Source organism: Coturnix japonica, chromosome 1 (genome assembly GCF_001577835.2).
Source record: "Coturnix japonica isolate 7356 chromosome 1, Coturnix japonica 2.1, whole genome shotgun sequence".
NCBI lineage: Eukaryota > Metazoa > Chordata > Aves > Galliformes > Phasianidae > Coturnix > Coturnix japonica.
Window position 1 is genome coordinate 10,545,487 of NC_029516.1, and position 18,263 is coordinate 10,563,749.

Consider the following 18,263-nt stretch of genomic DNA (forward strand, 5'->3'; position numbering starts at 1 on the left):
CCTATGCTCAATAGTGTGACTTGGCTTCTGCACATCTTCATTGGGGTCTAGAATCAGTACAGCAATGGCCTTGCAAGCATTATGAATTCAGTGACAGTCAAAGAGATTAGGAGCCCCTAAGATGAACACAAAACCTGTCACTGCAACACTGATGTAGCATTCAATTTTAGAGAATTTTGGAGAATTAGGTGAGTAGTGGATTTCATTACCTTTTCTGTGGCAAATTCCTTAAGGTAAAGTGATTTACCCAAGATCACGTAGACCACTGCTTCACCTGTGTTTTGAGTTTGGAAGCTGTGCATGACTTGCATGTCTGGCAGGGATAAATGAAACTCTGCGCTGCCCTTGCAGAGTGAAGTGCAGTTTCTGCTTTGGGGATTTGGTATGTGGCTTAGTCACAAATCTCTAGGTTTTAAGAACTGTCATGAGGTGCATACAGCCAAAATGCAGCCCAGAAGAACTGCAGCTGGTAGAGGGGATGTGAACTTGACACTCTTAAAATGTTCGGTTAGACCTAGCTCTTCCAGTTTCTGCTTGATTGCCTTAAGCATAACTTTATGTTAAATATTTAATAGTCACTAATATATTAAAGATGGGTAGAGGCCAAGTTTCTTCTTCTTTTGAAAGAAAGCATCACTTGTCTTTTCAGCATGGTACCTTTGAGGCACAGCAGGCATCCTTAGAGCAAGCTAACAGATTAGACCTCTATAGGGATGTAAGCATAAGAGCCTGAATTATTGCTAGCATAGGCACTAAGTTAAATCTCTGCGGGAAATTTTACCTAACGTAGACTCGGAAATAAAATTAATATCAATTTAGCATCTCACTGCACAGTCACCCTGATCCTATCAGGTGAGAGCTTCTGCATTCCTTTGACAACAGTGGGAGAAGAGTTACTCCTCTGCGTTGAGTCAGTGTTGTTGGTGCTCATCCCCTCCAAATTTCTGCTATAACGTATCTTCCTTTCTGAAAGGCTGCTTAATATGGCAATTCCTGTTACTAATCCAGTGGCTTTAAACAAACACCAGGCAACCACTGCGGGTTTTCTCCAGGGAGAAAACAACCATAACACTGACAACGTTAGGTGACATATTTTTATCCTCACTGATCATTTGTTTCTGAATATACCTGTTAATTTATATAAAAATAAAGCTTCCACAAAATGCATTTTTTTGTTAAATTTTGAATTTTGTTTTTGAACCCGTGACAAAAATTGTAAACAAGCAGTAACTAGCAGTGCTTTCATATGCCTTGAACTTGTAGAAGAACACCACTTGCATTAGTGCACGTATTTTTAGGCCTTTTGGAATGAAATGGAGAAGACTGCATTTCAGGAAGTCTTAATGCCTATCCATATGGTGTCAGTGGCTTGTTGTGCTCATGAAGTTTAATTTCTTCCCAGCTATGAGATTTCTTAGTTTTTAGCGTACATTGCGTTCCTTTTATTTTTTAAAGGAGCAGAATGAAACTGATGTAAATGCACAGTTCATTAACTCCTATTTGTGTGAAACTCCCTGCAGATATATTGTTTTTATTAGAACAGCAGAACTTAATGTATTTAAGGGTCTGGAATTTCTCTTATTCAGTAGGATAATTTTTAATACAATTATTTTGTAACAGGAGAAAAAATTGCTGTATGAAATTGAAGAATTTGCTGGAAGGCCTGTTTGTGTCCTTAGAAAAATAATAATATAAACTAACTATAGAATGATACAGTATAAGAACTACAGAATATGAAACACAATATGAAAAATAATACTATTAGAAACACTTTTTCTCTCTGGTGGGCATGATTAGCTAGATTGTATCTGGTCTATGAAATAAATTAGAAATTAATAATCAGCACTGTGGTTGTCTGAACTGCAAGGGTAAGTTTAAAAACTCACCTGAGCTTTACTTAACGTGAATTTGATTGGTATCACACCTTTTTTTATGTCAAGAGATTTGTTTTCCTTAACCTTAAATAAGAGGCTGGGGTTCAGATGCTGGGATCCAAAGTAAAATCCAGTAGACTAAAGTCCTCAGAGGATAAATCTCACCGATCCAGACAGCAATCCAGCAAATTTACTTTCCAGGACTGCACAACACAGTAAGCATCTCTTTTTTTAGTCTGAAAGCTTCCTGGTTTTCTGTTATGAGGAGATAAGTGCTTATGTTATGCCTACACAGTATTTGCTATTGGGTTTAGGCAGGGAATCATTTATACTTCAGCCGAGGCCCCTAAGAAGCCCCAGGCAGCTAGAAATTGAAATGACTGTTTCAGACTGACCATCCTCCTGGTAGAGTAGACCCCAGTAGACCTGACTGTCTAAAGAGCATCCAAAACACTCAGGTCCTGTGACACGTATGGGTAAGGACTGTGTGAAGGCTGATGCCATTGTCAATTGGCATTTCTTCTAGTGATTCTCTAAAGATAGCTCTTGATGGAGTGATATTAACCATGAAGGGAATCTCTATTTCCACACTAGGAATCTCTATCTTTCCACACTGCTCTTCACGAAGGACAGAGGTTTCACCAGACAGGAAATGAATACAGTGTTTCCACAGTCAGGATGAACATTCAGGCATACACACCCTTCGGGTTAGAATTGTCTGTTGAGAAGGGAGGCACTATGAAACAGAACCAATCAAAGTGTGAACAAACCAATGGGCTCAATGCTCTATGTCTGTATTGTTAATGATTTGTCTCTGTGTACAACATACCACAAATCCCTCATAATTCAGCTGAATTTTGTATTTTGCTAGTGCTTCATGCCCTGCAGTATGACTACTGAGTTATTGCCAAGATTGTAAGCACTGAATGAGTTCCTGAGGAAGGACATTACCACAGCGCTTTGATACCAGGAGTTGTGCTTCATCTGTACAGCATATATTAATGCAAAACAAAAACAAAAACAAAATCAAAAAAACAAACCTTCAATTAATTAGTAACATCAAGCTCTTTAAAATATATTAAACATAGGAAATGCTATCAGATCTCTCTCTCACAAGTCACAGAGAAGACCTTGCTTTTGTCAGTCTCCTTCCAAATGTCCTTAATAAAACCCAGTGACTCCATCTCTTATTCTGGTGGCACATGATATGATGCTAACTAAAACAGCAGGGATCTGGACCATTATTGTTGTTACAGTTGAAAATTAGAAAGGTTAGATCCAGTTGAGCAGTGTTCTTAAGGTGCTGAGCAGCCCTAGCTTCCAGGAACTTTAATAAAATAGGAAGCAGGGAGTGAACTAAATTGATCTGGCATGAATTAATCAAGATACCCCATAAGCCACTTAGCAGAGTAAAATGGAGTGATGTTTGAGCGGTCAGACATTTCTGTGTAAGATACTTCTCTAACTCTCAACAGGAAAGTTATGTCTGGGGTAGTACATGATTATTTCTTGCTTGATGGATGAGTAACTTGCAGAACGATGAAATAAGTGGTGAAAAAGGCCTTAACTTGAATCAGTTTTAGAAAACCTATATTTTTTTGATGAGCAACGTGCATTATTTAGTTAGTTGCTACTTTAGTCCTTTTTATAGATAATAATTATGGTAGTTTGAAAAGTGTATTGAAAAGAATATATATCCTGTTCCTCATACAGTGCCATGTGCACTCTAGCATGAGAAGACAGGGACAAATACTCCTTTTCAGGTCAGAAGCTACTATGAGAATTCTGCAGCTGTTGAAACAAGGTGATTTCTTTCTGAGAAAAACATGATCTGTACCAAGTCAGTGAAAACGATGTAGGAGCTTTGACTCATGATTATGTAGCAAATGGCTGCAGCACTTTAAGGTGCTATCAGCCCTGTAATAGAGATGTCAGAAGAAGTACATATGCTCATATCTTCAGTCACACCAGTAAGAAGCTGACATTGTAGCTTAAGCCAACTTTTATCAGTGTGCTGCAGGTACCTGGAGACAAACGGTATTATAATGGAGCTGAATCAGTCCAACAAGACAAGATAGAAGGAGAGCTAAGACATCTTCTGCAATAGATTTTGGGCTTTGTATTTCTGTCTCAGAAGAGGTACAAAGCCTATCTAACTTTAGGAAAAAGGCATGCAGTATTTGGCTGTAATACTCCTATAAATTTGGCAGTATGTGTACGTGCAGAGTCCAAGGAACAGGAAAATGGGTTTCTTTTCTAATGAGTGCCATACTGTTCATCATTTGTGTACATGCTTCATCACTGAGAACGTGAGCTAGCATCTGGACCATACCAGCTTTTCACTTAAGCATGAACACAAACGTATGCAGAAGTTTGTGCAGGCTTTGTACACCACAGTGACTCCTGCTTCCTTCCCACACATTTCTGAAGCTATTCTTTGTTGCTGGATGTAGGCAGTAGCTCTGAAAACAATGTCTGTGTACACCCAGGACCTCCTTCCAGCTGACCAGCCTTCCAGGCTTATACGGAACTCAGAAGAGTGTGAACAAATGTGTTTGGTGCATAACATTACTAATGGTGCAAAGACAGCCTGGAGGTAACAAGCAGGAGCTATCCTTCATGACTGCTTATCCACAGCTGTATAGGCACAGCCAAGGACTTGAAGAGGAAACACTCATTTTTTTTTATTGCTTCCCTGAATTTTCTACCAGTTCCTAAGGAGTTATAGCCGTACCTGCAACAGGTGAAGCAATTTGTCTCTTCAGAAGCTGAACCACATAGCAAAATAATCTCTGACATATTTTCGTTGAGTTGTGCTTTTTACGGGCAAAGAGATTATAAATTCTTATTCAGAGAATAGTTATGTAGAAATGGGGATTACATTGGAGACAGTATGTCCAAAATTCTGCATGCTCAACAGTGATAAATTATACCACTTAATGTATCAGAAGCTCAGTGAAGCAGTGTTTTCAGGGGATGCCTGAAACTAGAGAGTTCTATAAAGTAATGGAAACATGTAGTAACTGGATTTCTCAAAGAGTAAAACAATTACAAATGAATGTAGTTTAAAGAACAAGAGGATATTGGGCATTTTATGTATTTCGTCCATTGTTTCTCAAGCATTTATGTGAATAAATGAGGAAATTATCTGATTATAGTCACTGAAAGAATCCATATGATTTTATTCATCATATAACATGTCAAGAGGAGATGCATTGCACCCATTGCTTCTAATATTGGCAGGACTAGAAAGGAGACTGCATTACAGACTGAAGAATGCTACTTCTGAGAATAATACTGAGCCTAAAGCCTTTTCACACAGTCAAAAAGAGAGCAGAAACTACTGGTAGTGTTTCCCACATATTTTATGGTTTTGTTGAGAGCCTCTCATGGAATTCATACGAGCTTTTTTTTTTTTTTTTTTAAAAAAAAAAAAAAAAAAAAAAAAAAGGTGATGTGGGCTTAGCTGTTTGCCTCAAAAGCAGAATTTCTTGGCAGTTCTTGTCCTTGTGTTGGATTTGCCCTCACCAGGTATTAAAAACTAAGGTAACATTTCAGCTGAATCTCCTGAACCTTTGTATACATTTGGGAGTTCCACAACAGCAAAGGTAAAAATGTCAGTGGAAAAACAACAAATCAGAACAAGCAACCTTGGCTGAGGAATCAGGTTCTCTTCCTCTGAGAAGAGGGAATACTTTTCAGTTGGCTTTGTTACCACAACTGGAAGCAAAATCCTTGCAATAGCATCTGGCAGCTGCTCTGAAGACTGTGCTTTTTCTTCTACAAAATTCTTGTCAGGAACACAAAACTCCAGAAGTCTGTCATGTCCTCAAGGTTGCAGTTTGGAACTCTTCACCTTTTGCAGTTTCCTCCAGAACAACTTGGACCAGCAAAATTTCTTAACTCATTTTCTGCTCTGTATTATGGTCACAAAGCTGACTTTTTGTTGGTGAAGCTTTGTCTGAAGACAGAATTTTGCCATCAGTATTATGTCATCATCAGTTCCCAGTGTTCCTTATAAGACAAACCCATTATCACAAACCCAGAAGCTACAAAAATTCCAGACTTTAGATCCAGCATAGCTGTTCTGTCATCTCCAGCTGTCATAGCAGTCACTGCAGTAGTCGCAGTTGTGGCATCAGCAGTGCTGAACAAAAGGGTACCACACACACACCAAACCCCTGTGGATCTTGCTGGTGCAATCATCTGTCATTGGCGTATCTCCAAAGCAGTACATGTGGGGCCTGAACGGTGTCTTATCCCATACCCACCCTCTTCTGCAGAAGTCAGTCATGTTCTTAAGTACGAAGACTCACCTCTGGTTCTTCATTCATCAGTCCTTCTTCCTCGATTCAACAGAGAGACACAGACTTAGGAAAGAAAACTGTACCAAAAAATACAAAGTTTACTTGCTTTTCTTTTTCTTTCCTCTGCAAATACATCTGGAAAAAATAAAAACTGAGTCAGAAGAACCTGTGGTGAACAGACAGGTACAAAATAGACTCCATGGCTTCACCGTCTTTATGAAATTCACCGATACCACTGAAATTCCCAAGCTTGTGAGAGCTGAAAACACAGGTCTAAGATGAGCTACGAAGATGAGACAGAACTCATTACTAGCATACAACAAATAAAGCTGTCTCAGAATTTCATTTTTGCCTATTTTCAACTTTCTTTCAGTACATAAGCTAAGGGAATACTCCGTGGAGACAGTCCACCTGGATCAGCAGAAACAGGCACATGGAGTGATGTTCTCCTATAGATCTGGGCCTTTCTGTAAATGCTAGAAGGAAATGAAGGGGAAAGAAAACAGTTAAGATAGAAAACATGGTTAAATTATAGTAAAAACATGGTTAAAATGAACAGAATTCAGTTTCTTTTTTCTTCCCTACAGCTACAGTTCATTAATCTCTGACAAAAGCTCTCCAGATATCAGGGCACTCACTTCTGGTGAGGTGAATTTGAAAAGCAAGTAGGGGTTGTTTCCTGTGTTTTACCATCAAACAATGGTAAAACACAAACAATGTCTTCTGGTTTGACACACCAACACCAGAAAGTAGAAGTTGATGGAACCATCTTTAAAGCGGATGGGGAGAAACCCTCCCCCCTCCACACTGCTGGATTTGATATTAGTGAAATGTTCAGGTCCATGGGCTGCAGCTTTCTATTCTCTAATCCCAAATTCAGGGCGTCTTCAGGGTTTTCCAAGGGACATACTGAAGGAATCTTCCAAAGCATATGGGACTGCAGCACAAGAAGAAAGGCATTAGGTTTACCAATGCCATGTTAATTCAGTATTGTTGATGTCTTACAAATAAAAAAAGTTCCTGATATTTCTGTGGTTACTGAACTAAATCTGGCTAGCATTCTGTACTAATCTAGATAAAATGAAGTACTCTCAGAATGTCCATCATTATAAGAATGATGATTCAATTAAAATAATATATTTGAGCTCAGAGCTCTTCACACGCCACAGAGAAACGCAGAAATGTGGGCCTCACTAACATAGAGAGAGGTTAGAGGTTGTATGAAAACATGGTGCACAGCAAAATGCATGGAAGCGTCTCTCAATTCTAAACAAAGTTTTACTGATTTTATGTTCCTTTTGCCATTTGATCTCCTGCTTTCAGATTGCACTCAAGTAAAAAAACAAACAAAAAACAAAAAAAAACCCAAAAACAATAAATTCCAGAAATATCTTCTTCTAGATATGCCCACATTTATATGATATTGACCTCTTTAATTTGGCTTTAATAGAGGTTTTTTTTTCAACACTTCAGAATTTATTATTCTTGCTTTTAAGATATTGATACGATCAGTTGCTAAACCGATGATATGAGTTTGCATAAATTGAAATATGGTCTTGTGTATTTGAAGTATTTAAAATATTTCTAATATTTATGTTTGACCCTTTGATCTCAGTTTAAAAGCTCCCTGAAAAGTCTGACTGCAGTTCTGATGCTGTTCTACTGTAACACTGAATAACTGCAAAAGTGTTCTAAATTTGGGAGGCTTTTACTGTTCATACTTTTCTAGTCATGCTTGATGTACTTAAGCAATGAAGTGGTAAACTCCTGCCCAGAGTTTTGGGGATTTGTACAAATAAATACAAATTTACTCTTAAATTTTGCTGGTAGAAGCTATTTGGAATACTTATAACACCTAGTGTAGAATGTGATTGCAAACAGGCATGGGTGACTTTGCTCTTTTTTTCTTTCTGATGCTTACCTGGTGTTATTGGATTTTACTTGACCAGATGTAGTATAATGACATATGCATTGTATGAACTACAAAGTTAAAACTAGTTGCATTTTAGGCCTTGAGCAACTGATACTTCTTGTAGCACAGCCTGTCAGTTTAAGTTGTCTGTGAGTAAAACCTTGAAATTCTGCTTGCTTTCATCATCTACTTTATGAAAACAAAGTGTGAAAGCAATTTTAAGTAGTGGAAAGGTTGTTTAACGGTTGTTCCAATATGTGCAATATTTTCAAATTCAATTATAGATATTTTAATTTGTAATCTAAATGACCTTCATCAACTTGAAAGGATTTCAGATTGGACACTTTGTGAAATTGTCTCCATTAGAAATTTTACACATCATTTAAATCTATGTGAAGAAATACAGCATCACCAGAATTTGGCAGCGGAGTCTGGCCAACTAGATTGTGTCTGTCTCACCTTGTACCGTATTTCTCAACTTTTTCAGCCCAGTGACCTTTACTTAAAGCAAAGAATTTTCACACTCTTCTTTGATTTACTATTAAAGTGAAAATAACAACAACAACAACAACAAAAGCTGAAATATGAATGGGAATAAGCCTATGTAATTTATTGGTGTGTCTGTGTTTTAAAAAGTTAATGCTTAATATTCAGCCTTGAAGGTTAAAAGCTTTGCTATTTTTCATATTTGATTTAAACATCTATTACCTTGCATTCTGTCTTAATTGCCTTTATGAACCCATATGGACTCCAGAAAATCTCTGAAGTTTATGAATTCTCTAGCAACTGTTCGCTATTTGTTCAAAATAATATACCACATAGATGGAAAGCATTAAATGTTGTAAGTTACATCTTTACAACAAAGTCTCCTAAAGGGTTGCAGAAACTGCCAGAAACCTAGGCTAGTATCCAAAAAGAAGTCAATAAATTGTTCCCAAGAACTGCATCTTAATGACAGTCAGTGGAAAGCAGAACTTTATGTTTTATGAGCATTTGGTGCAAAAAATGTAGTTTTAAAATAAAAATTAATAAAAAAAAATATGCAAGCCAGCCATTTACTCAGTGACTGGGAGAAATTAGGCTTTACACAGGTTTCACCATAATGCGGAAGGCCACACATAAGATTGATGGGCTTCTCTAAGAAGAACATAAGCTTCAGCTCTGGTTTTGATCTTCCTGGGGTGAAGAGGCTCAGAAGAGAGCTTACTGCTCTCTACAGCTCCTGAAAGGAGCTTGTAGCAAGGTGGGGGTTGGCCTCTTCTCAGGTAGTTAGTGATAGAACAAGAGGTAGTGGCTTCAGGTTGTGCCGGGGGTGGTTTAGGTTCAATATAAGGAAAAAATATTTCTTAGAAAGAGTGGTGAGACATTGAACAGGTTTCCTTGTGTGGTGCTGAAGTCACTGTCCCTGGAGGTGTAAAAGAAAAAGGTAATGTGGCACTGAGGGATGTGGTTTAGTGAGAAAGGTGCTGATGGGTTAATACTTGGTCTACATGATCTCAGTGGTCTTTTCCAACCTTAATGATTGTATGATTCTATTATAGCCACAATAACTTTTGAGTGATTAAATGCCAGAGGAGAGACAGAAAGATGAGAAAGTAGAAAATGGTAAGGAAAGAGAAATTCCTTTTAGTAGTTAATCTTATTCCTGCAAGATTGGGTGCTGTTGCCTCTGCAGATGGAAAAATTATACAAGATCCAGAGCTGTTTTTCCACACAGTGCAATACACCTGCTTCTGCCACATGGTGAGCACAGGGCTGTGGGTTATTTCTCCCTCATGCCATTTAAAATCCACGTGCTGAGACTCTGGAACTGCATCAGCATTTGCACATGTACCAGTTTGCACACTTATGTTTTTTGAGGGTAAGTTTTAGGTAAGAAAAGATTGGCTGGTAAATTTCCAGCACTAGAGATTCAAACTTTATTCAGCAAGGAATAATGCTAATAGATTAATATCTCCTTACCATGTTGCAGCACGAGACAAAGATAGCTAGCATTACACAAATGAGAACAAAGAGTAGGAACTTTGCTATTTTATGTGTCTGCTCAAATTGCTAAGAGGCAAAAACTCTTTAAAGGAAAATTATTTTTTTTCTAGTTTAGGCTCAATAAATATGACCAAAAGAGACACTTTTCAAGTAATAAATCTTTAGAGCTGAACATAAAATCTCAGATAAGGCAATTTATACTATTGGTTTCAACCATAATTTTCTTTCTGTATGTGCAAATCAATCTAAGCTTAATACATAATTCATATATGTTAGTAAATTTATTTATTTTGATGGTATATAAATATATTGTATAAACAGAAAGAGATGTAAAAGCACAGCTACTCAGTAGGATCATAAGATAGGATTCATTATCTGCCTGTGTATGCTGGATATTGTCAATAGATGATTTAATATAATTTGGCTTCGTCACCGGTGTCACACAAAATTTAAAAGGCATTAGCTACTTAAAAGGCAGACATGGTCTTATTAAGTTCTCTACCTTTCTCTTTAGATCTGTATTGTCTTATCTTTGAAATGATGGGAAGAAAAGCTTACAGACTTTAAAGCCTTCTTTATATTGAAGGATGCTGTTGAAACCTGTTAATTCAAAAGCTGAGAAATCCTTCATTGGTCATGGGATTTTGTGATGATATAAAAGGGAGTAACTTTGTAATTTCATTTTAGTTCCTTCTCCTTTTGTTTTCCTAGCAACATGTTCAGCCCTCTTCATATGAATTTTTGTCTTCCTTAGTTCACTATAGACTAGTATCTATCTGAGTTGTCAGCAAATCTGAGACCAGTATCTGTATAGAAAAAGATGATGTGATGCATCATAACCAAACACCTTTTAAAGAAAGCAGTCCAAGTAACTTTCCAGTGAATGCCACTGTAAAACCAGAGGACTTAAAAGATCAGTGATTCAATCTTCAGTCATTCCTAGGGCATCAACCACAGTAGGTACCCTGCAGACATCAATAGCTCAGTCCTCCCAGCACACGCTGAGCAGTGTGGCAGAGAGTAGCGGTCTACAAAGCATCTTATGTTTGAGGAGCAGGAAATCCTGTTTTGCAGTATTCCAAAGTCCCCCTGCCTTCAAAATCGGTATTACCAGTAGTCCTATCCAAATAAGGTAGAACTTAGCTGCTTAGGTATATGTACATACCTAATATGTATACATATTTGGATGTTCATTTGCTACAAGCCAGCAAACTCTTTGCATAGTGGCTGAGGAAAAGGAAAATTGCACACTATTTTTATTTATTGAAGCATGAGAGGAGGAGATATTTTCTTTAGAAGATTCTCTAGGAATAATTGTATATACAGGCAAATGGTCAGGTCAGCCATCTCTTGTGTTAACTCTAGGCAAGACTGCATACATTTTAATGCTCCCCTAAATTGTTGTTAACTTTTCAAATGTCTTTCATTGGCCTGCATGTAATGTCTTTTATGATGTAAGGTGCATTAATTACCATTGAACAAATTATAAGATTGTGGGTTTATTTATTTATTTTTGGGATTAGGGTTTTTGTTACAGTCTCATTGCTTTGAGGTATTTTTAACACAGTTTGTCAGAAGCGGTGAGGTAGTTTTTATTTATTAAAGAAGTTGTTTGCCTACAAAAGATGCAATATCATGAAACAGGTCAATTTCCTGCAAAGCGGCAACTCATTGTATGCAGAAGTTGCTGTCTGAGCTGAAAATACAGAAGTCAACATTATTTAATGCTGTTTTGATCTCCATGACATTGTTGGCTGTAACTTCTTATCCCAGTAGTATTGTCATTGAGGGTTCGGGAATGACCTGGAGAATTTCCAAATAGACTTGTACTGTGATTCATTATTCATTAAAGGAGACAATCTATGCAACGTTTTTGGGGTAGTCTAGTATGGTGTGCTGCCTCATCACTTGTTCTCTTTTCTGTTGATAAGAAATAAAGGCTGAGATTTCAGGCATGGAAGGGCAGAGTGTCTAAAACAAAAGGCAAGAACTTGAGTGAAAAACTGTAAGGCCCTGTTTTAAAATGAAAACTAAGTGTTACACAGAGTTAGCGTAGCTAACAGAACACAAACTGGAGTCATGTCTCCAGCACACATATGCTCTTATTGCTTCACTTTGGCAGCTAGGCAATGGCCAGGTCGTAAATGATAAGCCATACTTAAGAACTAGCAAAAAGGCTCACACAGACCTCCACTTCCACTGAACAAAAAATGGAACTTATTAAACCAGTTTCTCCATTAGCCCCTTTTTGAGACTGATTATATTTAAAAACTTCCAACAGCCAGTTCTGTAGTGACTTAGGTTGCAGCTATCTTGGAGCTGCACAGTATTCAGAGGTGGTCCTGAGAAAAGCAGATACCAACGTGGCTTTTCTCATTATTTTTGGATGAAGGGCACAGCCCATGGGACATGAGGGCTGAGAAACCCAGGTGGCTGAATTGGCAAGGACAGGGAACGTGTCTTTAGCAAGAATCTTCTGATTAAATATGTTACTTTATTCACATGAAAGGAAAGAGTATTGAAAAAAGCACTAATAAACAAATTATTAAAGGCAGCTGGAACATTAAAGTGAAAGAGATTAAGATATATATATACTGCAGTTATTCTGATGTCCACGTTTGGTATTTAATTCAGAAAATAGCTGAAGGACATCCTTTCTCATGTACTAAGCTTCTCTTGCACGAAGAAATGCACTGGGAGCTGAGTCAGCATTTTATTGATTGTGTAAAATTTAAGATATCAAGAAGGTCAGTTTAACTTTGATTAATAATATGCCCCAGTCCAGAGTAAAGAGCGTTTCATTTTCCTAGAAATATTTTCCTGCTATGTAATTAGTGAATTATTCTGCTTACTGTTGAATTTTGAATAATACAGATGTCACTTTCTGAAATACCAGGCATCTGTGACTTTTAGCACAGGCCTTTATTTCTCCCTTCAAAGACTGTAGTTCAGCAAATTACTTAGTCATATGCATAGTTTCATGTGTGTGAATGCTCTTATTGATTTTAGCTTAAACTTATAAGCTTTAAAGCTTTAATTTGTTTAATTACATTACTGAACTAGGGCCAGATTTTTTTTTTTCTTTAAAAAGCAACACAAAACAAACAAACAAAAAAAAATTCATGAATTGAGTTCTCAGAGATGCTATAACATTCAATTAAAATCTGTAAATCATTTATTACGGCATCAGCCAGTACCCATTGTTAATTTGTACTTTGTTTTCTGACGAGCCCAGGATAAAAGCCTTTGCATCAGAAATGGAATATACTTTGCTTTGCAGTGATTGCACTGTGTAGCAACCAAGGAGGGGCATTTTTTCTGTTAGAAATATTCTCCATTATCACATGACCGTCCATCTTACAGCCACAGTGTTAATGGAAGGAGATGGAGACTATAGAATGATGGAGAAAGGGGGTGGAAAAAAACCAACAAAACAGTTGTAGAAGCAGAATGTGACTTGATTTTTCTGCTTTATTTTTTATTTTGTTATTAGTTTTTAGGCAAAAAAGAAAAAACAACAAGAACAACAAAAACAAGCTTCCTGGATGTCTTCTTACCTGTAATTTTAAATAAACTGCATAGGGTTTATTTATATGAGTCTCTAGGGTCAGGTCTATAATTAGTCAGAGCTTATTTAAGTCAGGGCAGTTTCTAGAGGGATAGCTTTAGTACACAGCATGGTAGTTATCTGAAAGTATATCCTCTGATGGAAGAAAAAAAGCCCAAAACAACAAAACCAGCTAACACCATAAAACCACACTTGAAAGATACTGTGCCCTTTGAGGGTCAGTATAATCCTGTCAGTATTTAAAATGGATTTCAGTACTGGCAATGTGACTGCAGTTGGTTCTGCACCAGATTCCTGGTTCAGTGAACAAAACTCAGAGTCTGTGTCACTTTGAAGATAAAATAGTCTCTCTCAGGACGTACTGTCAAAAGTCTGATGAGATAAAGTGCTGAAGCTTTGACTGTTTCTTTAGTTATGCTTTGACTTCAGAGTCCTTTGGGTTATTCTTTATTAATCTGAAGAAATCACACCTTCTGGCTATTTCACACTGTTTGAATTGCTAAACAAGCCTGACTACTCAATTTCTAATTCCAAAGGAGTCCTCTAGATGATATGAATGACTTCAGGCAGTATTTCTAATACCTGAAAGTGTTTACCAGATTTAGGTACTAGATGTGTAGTCAGTATTACACAGCCTTATTATGGGAATTTCTTTGGAGGCGGAAAAGTCACAGTAGCAGTATTTTACTTTTTCAGGCTCAGTCCTCGGCCCTGTGTATAATCGTCAGTTCTCTGTGCTCTTGATCCTAACTAGTAAGGTATTGAAATTAATCACTCCTTCATGTTAGCTATGGTTGCTAGTTTTCTTGGTTTTGGATTATCACAGAGTGTTCTGCTTCACCTTCCCACATGGAAACTCTTAAACCCAACCTGCAGGTATTGCAGTTTGGGAAATCTTTCTCACAGAGAACAAGAGAAGAGGCAAGTTCTTTATTAGTTTCTTACTCTATGTGTAGGTTTGATCTCAGTTACTATCCTCAAATGCCAGTTGAATAATGGTAAATATGAGTGATTTACAGAATCTGGAAGATAATCATGGGATTATTAGGGAAATTTTTCTTTATACCACAATATTGACTAAGACCTGCCAGAGCAAAGCATGAGGAGAGTTCTCTTCCTACTGAGAATTTGTTGCGCTCTTCTATTTGTGTTATTCACTAATATGCTTATTGAACGTTGAAGTTACTTAATGCTTTAGGAGGCAGGGTATTTTCTTGAAATCTTTTCATCCCAGAGGGCAGAAGATTCACTTCCTTCTTTTTACACTACTTAACATAGAGTAAAAGCAAGAATTCAAGGGGAGCAATTCGAGAGGCTGGCAGTGTATATTCTCTTAAGATTAATTGTCTCAGGTTGGAGATATTTGCATCGTATTCCTTTATTCTAAAGTCCTTTTCTGTTTTTGTTTTAACATTTCAATTATACTGAGTAATTCTGCTCTGATAATAGCTTCTCTGAAAATAGATGTTGTGTGCTCTTATTTTATTAGCAGTGATTCCTGATGTAAAACGCTGTGGAGGATGAGAGATTGGTAACACAGTAGGTTATTTATTAGCTGCTGCAGTAGAGGAACTTGGCAGAAAACCATTCCAATCTACTGATTGCTTTATGTTTTGAGCAAAATAAGCTTAGCTTAATACTTCAGATAAATTCCTAGTTAATCTGAGTATTTTCATCCTTCTATAAAATAATTCCTAACAGCATCTTCTTTAAAGACTACATTTGCAAGATCTTAAAAGGGCCTCCCATTTCCTTCATCCCCATTCTGTAGTTTTTCAGCCATTTTCCCTCTTTTAGGTCATCCTGGACAATGACTGTACACCAGAGGACTCTCATTCGTTCACCTTTCCTTTTGCTTCTTTCAGTTGTATACAACTTCTTGACTTAAATTTGATTTTTCTAACTGCCACCTCTTAACAGTTATCCATGCTGGTCTTAATGGCTCAAGTCCTCCTGATTCATGCTGAGAATTAATGCAGGTTAGTTAGTGGGATGCAGAGAAATGGTTCAGTTCTTTAAGAAGATGCTTGTATGTACTCTTAGATATCTAGTGATGTCACTCAAGTTAGACTGTAAATCAAAGTGTAGTCATAGTGTAGAGCCTGAGCTGTCCTGAAGCAGTAAGTTCTAAGTTAGTAAGGACATGAATGAGAGAGTATTTGTGGCAACGTAGACCTTGATGCATGGAGCCATCACAGCACTTACACAAGATTTCTATTGGGTTTGAAAGTCTGCATTGAATCACACAACCCCACAGCTATTACTGGTACCAAGGCTGGCTGAAAACTATAGTGTTTACATCTTTGTGAGCAGGATAGTAGAATAGATGTGTCATGAAACTGGCAACAGTTTTCCATAAGAACCATCAGAAAATTGTGGGGAAAAGGGTGTTTTGGGGACAGCTCATTGCACTGTGACAAAAACTAAAGATTTTTCATTGAAAAACCTCAAGAAAATGAACCTTTTCGCTCCGGGAAATAAAATACCAGGAAAAAAAAAATAAAAAAAATCTAATCAAATGTTTGATTTTTATTAAAAATATTTATTTGCTTTTGTTGCACCTGCCTCCAACTCCTTTATCTCCCATCTTGCCTCATGCCATCTTATTCCTCTAAAGATCCTCACCATGCACTTACCAGATTCTTTCAGTTTATTAGCACCTCAGGCTATACCAGATGCTTCTTATCTCACTCAATTTTCCTGTGCTATCTCCAGCCACAGAATGAATTCCCTCACCTGTAAAGATTTACACCATCTCAGTTGTTTCTCAGGTGTTTCTGAATAATCTTTTTTTTTTTTTTTTTTTTTTTTTAAAGGATCTTCAAACTTAACACGAGTGGTAATAAACACTATTTATTCTTTCATTCATTAGATTCTTATTGACCCCAGATAATCCTGCTCTCCTTTTGTACTGGTTCTCTAAGAATTTATAGTGCATCTGCTTTCGTGAATCTGTGCCTAGCTTTCTATCAATGATATTTGAACTGATTTGTAGGAATCTATGGCATTGAACAACTCTATGGCCTTCAAACATGCCTTGATATTGTGAAGTAAGCATTCATGTTGATAAACTGTTTTCACTGGAATCATTGAAAAAAGTGATTTTATGTTTTGTGTGAGGGAGAAATATACTTACGATATTTAACTAAATATTGCGAATATAAGATTTTGTTCAAAAAGAAGTTAATTCCACTTTAATATCAGATTTGTGACCATGTCCATGCTAGATCCAAGTCTGCTGGCACTGTTCTGGAGAGGAAATATTGCTTATATAGATCCATTTTTTATATGAATATGAAGGACCATTAATATTTCCAGAATATTAATGACATTTAACTCTGGTTATAATTTTGCATCATACACTGTGCTCTCATTTTTCTTCTTCTCCCATTCTGTTTTTTTTTTCCAAAGCAATAGAAACTAAAATTAATAAATTTTAAAGCTTGGTTATTTTTCTTGTAAGAGTTGAACCAGAGCCAAGAAGAAAAGGAACAGACTCTGACTGAATGATGTTCTGTGAGAGAGGTGTTGGGAGTAATTTGTTCAACTCATGCTAAAACAAACAGATGCTCTCTAAATTTCTTTTACACTAACAGTGTTTCATGAAGTGTAGAGCATAAACTGCAGGGGCAAAAAAGGTAATACCACTGAGGAGGATGTCTGTAGCTTATTTCATTTGTTTGATGGTGTTTTGGTACCTCACACATGTTTTTGAGAACTCCATTTCTTTTCCAGTCTGGAAGATTTACTGTTTGTCCATCAAAATTCTTTTTTATAATAAAATAATATATTTTCATTTATTAATACCAGAATTTTCTTCCTTTATCACATATTCCTGATTTTTCTGAAGTTGGTGTAAAATGGAAAAAACTCAGGCAACATTTAAACCCCAGAAATTCTACATTCACTTTGTGGAAAATAACCGGTGGAAGAGGGTCTTAGCCACAATACGGAGTCTATTTACCAATATTCTACTACTGCATATGGTTTCTTACAAACAAAAAATAACTTCATAGTGGATAGATGCAATACTGAAATTGCAAGAATAAACTTCTGATATTAAAATGTCTGATAACATCATTAAGGATTTTTATTATTATTAGTTATTATTTAGCTAGTAAATAAAAATTTTCCTAGGACGTTTTGAATTTATCTGATTCAAATGATATTTGAGATCATAAATTCTTGTGATCTTGAAAGGAAAGGAATGGAATGGAATAGGCCTTGGAGTCCATATAATTCCAGCTCTTCTGCCATTGGCAAGGGACATCTTCTGCAAGATCTGGTTGCCCAAACCCTTTCCAGCCTGGTTTGAACACCTTAAAGTAGGAACCACCCACAGCTTCTCTGGGCAACCTGTTGCAATGCCTCACCACCCTCACAGTAAAGAATTTCTTCCTAGTGTTTTATCTAAATCTACTCTCTTTTAGTTTAAAACCATCACCCCTTGTCCTATCACTGCACTGTCTGATAAAGAGTCCCTCTTCAGCTTTTCTGTAGTCCTCCTCTAGGTACTGGAAGGCTGCTATGAGTTCTCCCCAGAGTCTTCTCTCTAGGTTGAACAGCCTCAGCTTCAACAAGGAAAAAGATTTTTATGTTATATCAAGTGTTTATAT

The 18,263-nt window shown here is 37.0% G+C and overlaps 1 protein-coding gene across 9 annotated transcripts in view; it reads left to right on the forward strand.

The window, feature by feature from the left end:
* MAGI2 (membrane associated guanylate kinase, WW and PDZ domain containing 2) overlaps positions 1 to 18,263 on the forward strand; it is a 675,337-nt gene that overhangs the window by 34,158 nt on the left and 622,916 nt on the right. The window lies entirely within an intron of this gene.